Raw genomic sequence first — 9,455 nt, forward strand, 5'->3', positions numbered from 1 at the left:
GAAGTCACTGGTTGGATTTACAGTGTGAGAGGCACTGTCCTGATTCCTGACTGGAACTTCAAGCGCTGGTATTAACCCCGTTCTATGATGACCAAACTAAAGCTTAGAGAGTTTAGGTAACTTGACCAAAGTCACACCCCATTAACTGTCAGACAGGGTATCTGAATCCAGCCAGGGCCGCCGAGTGGAACATCGATCCACAGTGCTCTTCTGCGAGAATCTTGTGGGCTGTGGAAAGGACCAGATCTCTAGAGCCCACCAAGCCCTGACAGCATCAAACGATGCCAGAACTCTTTGAAAGAAGTATTCCTGCCCTCAGGCAGGAGGGGGCTTCATGGCTCAGGACATTTTCATTTGATTGAGTTTACAGATGAGGTTTGAAAGAAGTCTTAAATCCAGAACTCCTATCCTTTCCTGATATGAGAACCAGTACTTGACTGGTCTCTGGGACTTTTAAGTGCAGTTGGTGATTTCTTGGGAATATTTGTCATTTTTGGTATTCTAAGAAACCATAATTTGTTCAATCAACGGAGAACAACAACCACTTCTAAGGGTGGGATGAAGATTCAAAGAGATGATGGTAGCCGAAAAGTGGAAACAACCCAAATGCCCACCAACTGATGAGTGGATAAGCAAAATGTGGCGTATCCGTACCCTAGAATACTATTTGATCATATAAAGGAATGAGGTACTAACACATCCTGCAATAGGGAGGGAGCTTGGTGACGTGATGCAAAGTGAAAGAATTTAGGCGCAAAAGACCACATACTGTACAGTTCCATTTATGTGAAATGTTCAGAATAGGCAAATCTAGAGGGATAGAAAGTAGGTTAGTGGTTAATCGGGGGCTGGGCAGAGAGGGAATGAGGGGTGACTGCTAACTGGTATGGGGTTTCTTTTGGGATGATGGAAATGTCTTAGAATTAGATAATGGGGATGGTTCCACATCCTTATGAATATACTTAAAACATCAAATTGCATTCTTTAAAAGGGTGAATGCTACAGTATGTGAGTTATGTCACAATAAAGCTGGTATGAAAAGCGAGCGAGCGAGAGATGATGGATATGAAGGCCTGGCACAGTTTCTGGTCTGTAGCAAGTGCCAGGAAACGGATGCTGTTGTTTTTATCTGGCTGGGGGTAATTGTTTGGTTTACAAATCTGGTCCTCCACTTAACAAAAGCCTTCACATCAGGGTTCCTCTAACAGCCAGCTGCCTCCAAGCATCTAAATATCTACAAATTCCAGCTTTTCTTTTTCTTTTTTTTTTTTTTTGCTTGCAGCATTTCAAAAGTTTATTGTGTAAAGAGAGAAATGTTAGACAATCCACGCTCTGAAGTTGTCAGACTGGTTTGGATTTTCTGATTATTGGAGTGGGTGTTAGTTGTCAGAACTTGGGTACCCGGGGAAGATGTCCCGAAATAACTAGGAAATGAGGGTAAAGCAATGGCCCTCCAAGGGAAGCCTTCAGTTCTTGAGCCGGCAGGTCAGAGCAAAGATTCTCACAGTCATCTGAAGGGTACAGAAGGGCTCCCAGGCCTTGTGTTCTGATGAGAGAATGTATTAGCAAGTCTAAGAAGACAATGTGCTCATTCTGAAGTGTAGCTGTTCAGACACAAGCCTGAAACAAGATGAAGGAGCAACAGAGATCTTTCCAGGCCCCAGGTCAGCAATGATTAAGGGAAGGGGGGGGTCTGTCGTTGCGTTGGCTGAGGAAACTAGACAAGGTTCAAATCCCAGCCCTGTCGTTTACTTCCTGGGGCCCTCCAGGACCAGTTCAATGGACGCCATCTTATCAACAGAGTAATTAAGAGGGGTTTTTCAGGAGCTGAGACCCCCTCGTCCAGTTCAGGCAGGTTGAGACCAGCAACCCATCAACAGGGCCTGTGCAAATGCCACACAAGTGATCTTTTTGATGTCAAGGAGCTAAAAACTCCACGCTCAGATCATGCTAACTCCACCATTTTGTGAACATGTGTCCTGTGAAGAGCTGTGAAGCTTGGCCACACTTGCGCAGATCATCAATTACTTCACTTCTCCTCACCTCCAATCATCCATCTCCACACTTCAGACCGCCCTGCCCTTCATCCCATAAATTGCCCCCCAAGCCCTGGATCAGGGAGACAGATGTGAGGGCACATGCCTCCTGTCTCCCTGAAGATCAGTTTCTCAGAATAAAGCTGATTTCTTTTCCCAAAAGGTGATGCTGTAATAATTGGCTTTTTTGATGTGCATTGGGTAGTGTTACCCCTGCCCCTGGCCCCGTAAGACATTAACCACAAGCCTGCTCAGAATAAACCTAATGTGTTATTTTTAGCTTGCAGGAAACCGCAAAGAAAGGAAGGACAAGATGGCTGAACAAAACCAGTCAAAACAGGTTGAATGCAACATGGCAGTCTGACTTGACCTGGCATAGACCCCTCAGTAGGAGACCCCCATTTGTGTGGTCACAACCTTCAGCAAATTACTGAAACTCAGGCTCCTCGTATGGATTAATAATAGTATAGTAGAGTTATTAAGAGGATTAAATTAGTTAATACATGTGACTAGCTTAGAGTGTACTCTGCTACTCGTAAGAACATAAATATTTGGATCTCTAGGATAGTGACTTCCCAACAAGAAATAATTAGTGGGCCTTCTGCTTTTATGCGTCAACCTCGTTTAATTGGTTAATGGAAGTTGACCTCAGACAGTGTGATGGCTCTAGAGAGATTTCACGGGACCACTGCAATTGACTGAACAGGTTGTTCCCTGCACAAGGAAGGGAGACTGTGCCTCCATGGGGTCACGTTGTAGTCCTGTGACCACATCCAGGATGAGGATCTGACATGCACCATGGAAAACTCCTGGTGGAACTAAATGCCCCGCCCCACCCCCAGGCGGGGCCTCCAGGGAGACAGCTCCCTGGCCTCTGCTTATACATTTTCCATGTTGGAATGCTAGTGATTAATAGTTAACCCTTGCTCTCCCTTGATTTATACTGAAAATAATGATAAGCAGGCTAAGATTATATTCACACATCTTACTGGTGTTAGATAAGATTTATCCTCTGATGAATGCAGTTTGCTGTGTGTTGCCATGATAGTGACCAGGTTCAGGACATACCACCCCAAAATATGGTACGTTGACCTATTGAATATTTAGGCTGAAAAAAGTTGGGGAACAGTGGGTGCAGGAAGGACTCTGACCTTCTGCTGAAGCAGGTCAAAGGGCCCGCTGGTGAGAAGTGCCCTCCTTATGTGCAGAAGAAAGAAACCTCCTTATCTCCAAGATCTAGAGGGCAGAACAAACAGGCTTTGCTAAGTTTCCTCCAGTTTATTACGCTTACCTCATCCAACTTTTATCCTATCACATTTTCCATGACTTTCCACTCTCTGTCAAACCTAGCAGAAGAACGCTCAGGGTTAACCACTTCTTCAGGTCTTCATTTCCTTACAGAGACTCTGTTGTGATGTCAAACTTATCCTAAATAACTCTGTATGCTTTCTTCTTGTTAATCTGTCTTTTGTTCCAGAAACCAAGCTAAGAACCTGAAGTGAATAGACGAAAGATATTTTTCCTTCACTACAAAAGCATTTCCTTGCTATTTCAGTCTCTTCAGACGTAGATCCAACCCACCTGCCAGGATCAAGGAAACAAAGAATTGCAAATTATTCCTAGAAATGAGCTATGAATGAGTCTGAACAAAGCCATGAGCAGAGATATTAATAGCAACATTTTCTACTAATTCCTTCATTGAAAAATGTTGTTGAGCGTCTATATGTGGCAAACTTCAGCCAGCTGCTGTAATGTGATGTGGGGGAGAACAAAACTTTCCTCCATCCTTCTTGGTTATTCTAGCTGGTCTAAGAATTAAACAATGGGAGAAAATCAAACAAATTTAATAACATGTTTACATGGGAGAAACCCAGGAAAGCTGAGTGACTCAGCAAAATGGCCGAAGCCACCACCTTAAACACCATCTTCAGCTAAAGACAAAAGAGGATGTTGGGGGTAGTGGTTTGGGACTTCACAAAGGAGGAAGGCCATTCACACGGAGATGGGAAAGCAAATGTTACCATGCCTTGTAGAGACAGTGGACATGGCTGGAGAGGACTTTGATCAAAGGGGCCTGGCTAGGTTCCTACCTGTCTACCACATCTAGTTCACACTGTACTATAGTTATCTATGGTTATAGCTCCTTTCTGGAACGGGCCTTCCATCTTAAATTCTTTTAGGCAGTTAAGGGGAACGTCAAAGTTTCTTCCTGAGTCTTTTGTTCTTAAAAATAATCAAGCCAAAGAGACGCGTTTTGGGGTGGCAAATTCTGCTCCCCTACAGTGAGCAAAACAGACACACTCTTTTCCTCCTGGAGCTTGGCCTGAATGGGGCAGACAGTCAATCAGAAATGCCTACCAGTGAGTACATAATATTAAATTGAGTTAATGGCTCTTCAGTTGGGCTATCCAATATGGGAGCCACTAGTCACAGGTGGCTGTTGAGAAGTTGAAATGTGGCTAGTCCTAAGTGAAATGTGCTCTCAGTACAAAATACGTAGCAGATTTCAAAGACTTCGTACTGAAAAAAAAGAGTAAAATATCTCAATAATTTTTAATTGATTACTGGTAGACTTGACAAATATTTTAGATATACTGAGCTAAAGAAAATGTCTTATTAAAATTAATTTCACCACCTCATAACCATTAGGATGGCTGTTATTTAAAAAAAAACAAACAAAAATAACAGAAAATAACATGTTGGTGAGGATGAGAAATTGGAACCCTCGTGCCTTGGTGAGAATGTAAAATGGTGCAGCTGCTGTGGAAAACAGTATGGCAGTTTCTTAAAAAATGGAAAGTAGAATTATAGTATGATTGAGCAATTCCATTTCTGGGTATCTGTACCAAAAGAATTGAAAGCGGGTCTTGAAGAAACGTTTGTACACCCATGTTCGTAGCAGCACTATTCACAGTGGCCAAAAAGTACAAGCAACCCGAGTGTCCTTGAATGGCTAAACAAACCATCCCATGGAGTATGACTCAGCCTTCCAAAGGGATGAAATTCCGACACGTGGTTCGACACGGATGAGCCTTGGGGACATTGTTAAGTGAAATAAGTCAGTACAAAAAGACAAATACTCTGTGATTCCACTTACATGAGGTGCTTTGCGTAGTCAAGCTCATAGAGACAGAAAATAGAACGGTGGTTGCCAGGGGCTCCGGGGAAGGGGGGATGGGGAGCTGGTAACGGGCAGAGAGTTTCAGTTTTGCAAAATGACAGCGTTCTAGAGATCGGTTGCACGACAATGTGAATCTACTTAACACTGCTGAACTGTGGAATTAAAAATGCTTAGGATGATCAATTTTATGTTGTGTGTATTTTACCACAGCTGAAAAATAAAAACTTCCACCTTTTCTTTTTACCTTTTTAGAGGTGCCAATAGGAAAACTGAATATTACACGTGTGGCTCACGTTGTATTTCTATTAGCGCTGCTCTAGAGGAAAAGAATTTTGATCTCTGAGGATTTTTTTTTAGCAAAAGAAAATAACCGCTTTTTAAAGTAGTTACGGAACACTTGCTTGCTAAACATTTAATACTTCTTTACGTGTTGTGTTTGTGAGACAATTCCTATTATAATACGTTTATAACCAAAAATTCAACTGATTACAGATTTATTTAATATACACTTGTCAAACACACAGTTGATAATCTTGAAGGGAAAATACATCAAAGGCACATATACAATTATAGACGTTCTTATACATGTAACATGGAAAATACATTTATTTATTACTTTTTACATATTCTAGAAGACGTTCAAATGAAGATAAGTAGTTGATCAAACAGGTTGATAAATTTCTGGTAGCTCAGGGATCCCCGAGGATTTTTAACATAGGAACCTGATCTAGACGAAAGAAAAGTGAACAGATAACCAGCCAAGCTTGAGGTGTCTATGCTGAGGTGGCGTTGAGGTCAAGACAGGTGGAGAGCCTTTGAGGCAGAGAAAACAAGTTTGGCAAGAACTCTGAGGCAAAAGAGAGCACAGAATGTTCCAGAAAGAACAATGAGGCTAGAGTGCACAGATGGAGAGGTAGAGGGCTCTGAGATGAGGCCAGAGAGGCAGACAGGTGCTAGATGGGGTGGGGCCTGGAGGCTTGCTAAAGACGTCAATCTTTATCTTAAAAGTAATGGGAAGGGGCTAGCCCCATGGCTGGGTAGTTAAGTTCACACCCTCCGCTTGGGCAGCCTAGGATTCTGCCAGTTCGGATCCTGGGCACAGACCTAGGCGCCGCTCATTAAGCCAGGCTGAGACAGCTTCCCACATAGAAGAGCTGGAGGGACCTACAACTGGGATATGCAATTATGTACTGGGGAGCTTTGGGGAGATAAAAAACAAAGAGGAAGATTGGCAAGAGATGTTAGCTCAGGGCCAATCTTTCAAAAAAAAAAACACAAGCAATGGGAAGCCAGCGGTGGAGTAGCTGGGCTTGCTCTTGCTGCATCTGTCTGTATGTGTGTGAGTCATTTTTGTTTTTTTAGTAAATGAGGCTTACCATGTAATTAAATGTACTTTAATTTTTATCCTTTTTTCATGAGACTGACAATGTTGAACTTTATCCGAGTGCTGTGCTCGTGGAAAACGGCCACAGTTCAGAAATCCCCCTAACCTTTGTTTTCCAAAATCCCTCATCCTTTCGTGTTTCTGAAAATGCCTTAGCTGAAAGAAGCACTCTTCCTCATATAAATCAGATAAGACTCTGCAAATTCGAAGATGCCTCCTTTGTGTACCTGTGGCGAGACCGAACACAGACCACTCTCCAGCTTCCCGTTCTTTGTCTCATGAGTGATTAACATTAGAGTTGTTTGTCCCTCAGAAACTAGCCAGACACAAAGGGAAACACTTTCTGATCAGCTGGTTGAAATGTCCTCTGACAGCAAAACAACCCCAACTCTCCATACCCCCACCTGTAACTTGTCTATTTCTGTCTATAAAAGCGTCAGGTGAAGCCACCCGCCCGAGACACGTTGATCTTCACATCCGATGGCTCGCCCTATTGCAATAGTCTGAATAAAATCGTCTCCTTCGTTCCCCTGTGTGTTTCGTCTTTGACAAGATCTTTCAGATAAAGAAATTCAGAAACCAGAACTTCTTGGTTTGGAAACTATGATCTTGGCACTTAAGTGCAAGGCGGGAAGGGTGGCTTCAACCCAGTCGAACACGCCATTCGTTGGGCATCTTCTACATGCAAAGCGCTTTGTGAAGCATGCAGACTGGGAGGATAAACCTGCCAGGAGCAGTACACTATTACCTCTTAAACAGGTTATCATCATCACAGCTTTCATTGAGCCCTTATAACAACCTTTTGAAAAAGATATCTCCAGATAGGTACTATTGTCTTTGCTATCTTAGCCTCAGTTTTCTCTTCTGTAAAATGAAAATCATAGTTCCTCCCGTACGGGGATGTTGGGAGAGGTCGATGAGAGACTGAGATCATGCATGAAATGTGAGCCTGTTGTTATTACGGGCTATAGTGGAAAAACAGTTTGGTCTTCTGGAAGGAGGGAGAAGCCATTGTCTATGAGAAGAATCTAGGTCACACTCAGTGTCTGCCACTCTCTCAGCTCACTTAGGAGCCAAGTGGCCGGAGGCAGATCCTTGCACACAGGTCCTCATGCCTTTGCTCTTGTGACCCTGCAACCCTGGTGTAGCAGAAGCTGTCACTGCCCCACCCAATTCCCTGTGACCTTTTATGGGCTCCAGCCCATTTCCAGCTGCCGCTATCTGCATCTCAGCCCGAAGGCTTTTTTTTTTTTTCCAGAACAGGGAACACAGAACCAGCTGAAAGTGACCTGGAATTAACAACCCCAGGGAGCAGCCCTCAACCAGTGGCACTGGGGAGTTGGTGTGTGGAAGGAACTTCTCTATTGCCTCGACCTTTGGGTGGGATAATTCTGAGCAATAGTCTGGTAATTTTGAACTGGTTTTTCCCCAGGGAAATAACTCTAGTCTCCCATTGCGGTCGCTGGCTTAATAATGCACTGCGCCTTCTTTTGGTCACTTCTCCACTCCCCACCGGTCTGCCCTGTACCGTCCGCATAAAAACTTGTGCTCAGATCCTTGCTTCAGTGTCTGCTTCCCAGAGAACCCACGCTAACCACCAGGCTCAACTGATTAGACAAAGGGTGAGCTTTGATCCAAGACAGCCACCCATGATTGGCCAGAATGTCACTCTGCACATGATTATGATTAACCTAAGCAACTTGGTTCTTCTTCTCAGGGGGCAGAGATGGTAGAAACTAAAGCGGGAAAAAGACAATAGCAACAGATGAGCTGGATCCCATGAATGGTGGCCTGTGGCATCCTGCGGGAGGCTGGTGGTGGGTCTGCCACCCTACTAATGTGCTTTCCCAGGCATGCATACGTCTCTGAGCAGTTTCATAACAACTTCAGTCACCTGAGTCGACCCAATCATGGCAATCCTGACAATCTTAAGAAGTCCAACTTCAGGCCGGCCTGGTGGATTAGCAGTTAGTTTGCACACTCTGGCAGCCCGGGGTTTGCTGGTTTGGATCCCGGGTGCAGACCTACACACCACTTATCAAGCCATGCTGTGGAGGTGTCCCACAGACAAAATAGAGGAAGATTGGTACAGATGTTAGCTCAGCAACAATCTTCTGCCAGCAAAAAAAGGGAGGAACCTTGGCAACAGATGTTAGTTCAGGGCCAATCTTCCTCACCAAAAAAAAAAAGAAGAAGAAGAAGAGGAAGCAATTGTCTAACTCCCAGAGGCTTCAGGGTCAGACAGACTCGAGTTCAGATCAGTTCTGTGTGGTCTTCAGCAAATGACTTAGCACCTCTGAGCCCTGGTTTCCTCAGTTCCAAATGGAATAATAATTCTAGCCATTTCACAGAAATGTGTGAGGTTTCCATAAGGGAATGTGTGAAAGCAGCCTGGCACACAGTTTGTCATCAATAATGATATCTCCATCGCTTACCTGAGATCTACGGGTACTGGCATCCGCAAATAGTTCCTGTCTTTTGGTCACCATGGCGACCCTAGGCAAGCTCATAAATTTCCGCTAATGAAGCTGAGATATTTTCGTTTTTCCCTGCTGTGCTTGTCTGTGTCTTGGATAGATTAAAAATTCCCAGAGGAGTCACATTTTAGAGTATGTAGACTGACCATTTATAGTCCGCATCATCTACTGTGATATGCACAAAAATAATCAAACAAGGAAAAATAGAAAAGAGTCAATTTAGTCTTCCCTGAGCCCAAAAGTGCCTCTATATTTTCGGTGGTTTAGGAAACATCTAGAGAGCAGGACCTTTGGAAGGAAGAGTGGCCTTTGGTCAGTTGGAGTAATTCGAGAGATCACCCAGCCAGCCCCCTGCCTTGCTGGCTGTCATTGCATCCTCCCTTTGGGGTTTTAACTCATTGCAATTCCTCCTGAGGACCTGATCCCACCCGGTCCTG

The sequence above is a fragment of the Equus asinus genome, chromosome 10 (genome assembly GCF_041296235.1).
Source record: "Equus asinus isolate D_3611 breed Donkey chromosome 10, EquAss-T2T_v2, whole genome shotgun sequence".
In the NCBI taxonomy this organism is placed as follows: domain Eukaryota; kingdom Metazoa; phylum Chordata; class Mammalia; order Perissodactyla; family Equidae; genus Equus; species Equus asinus.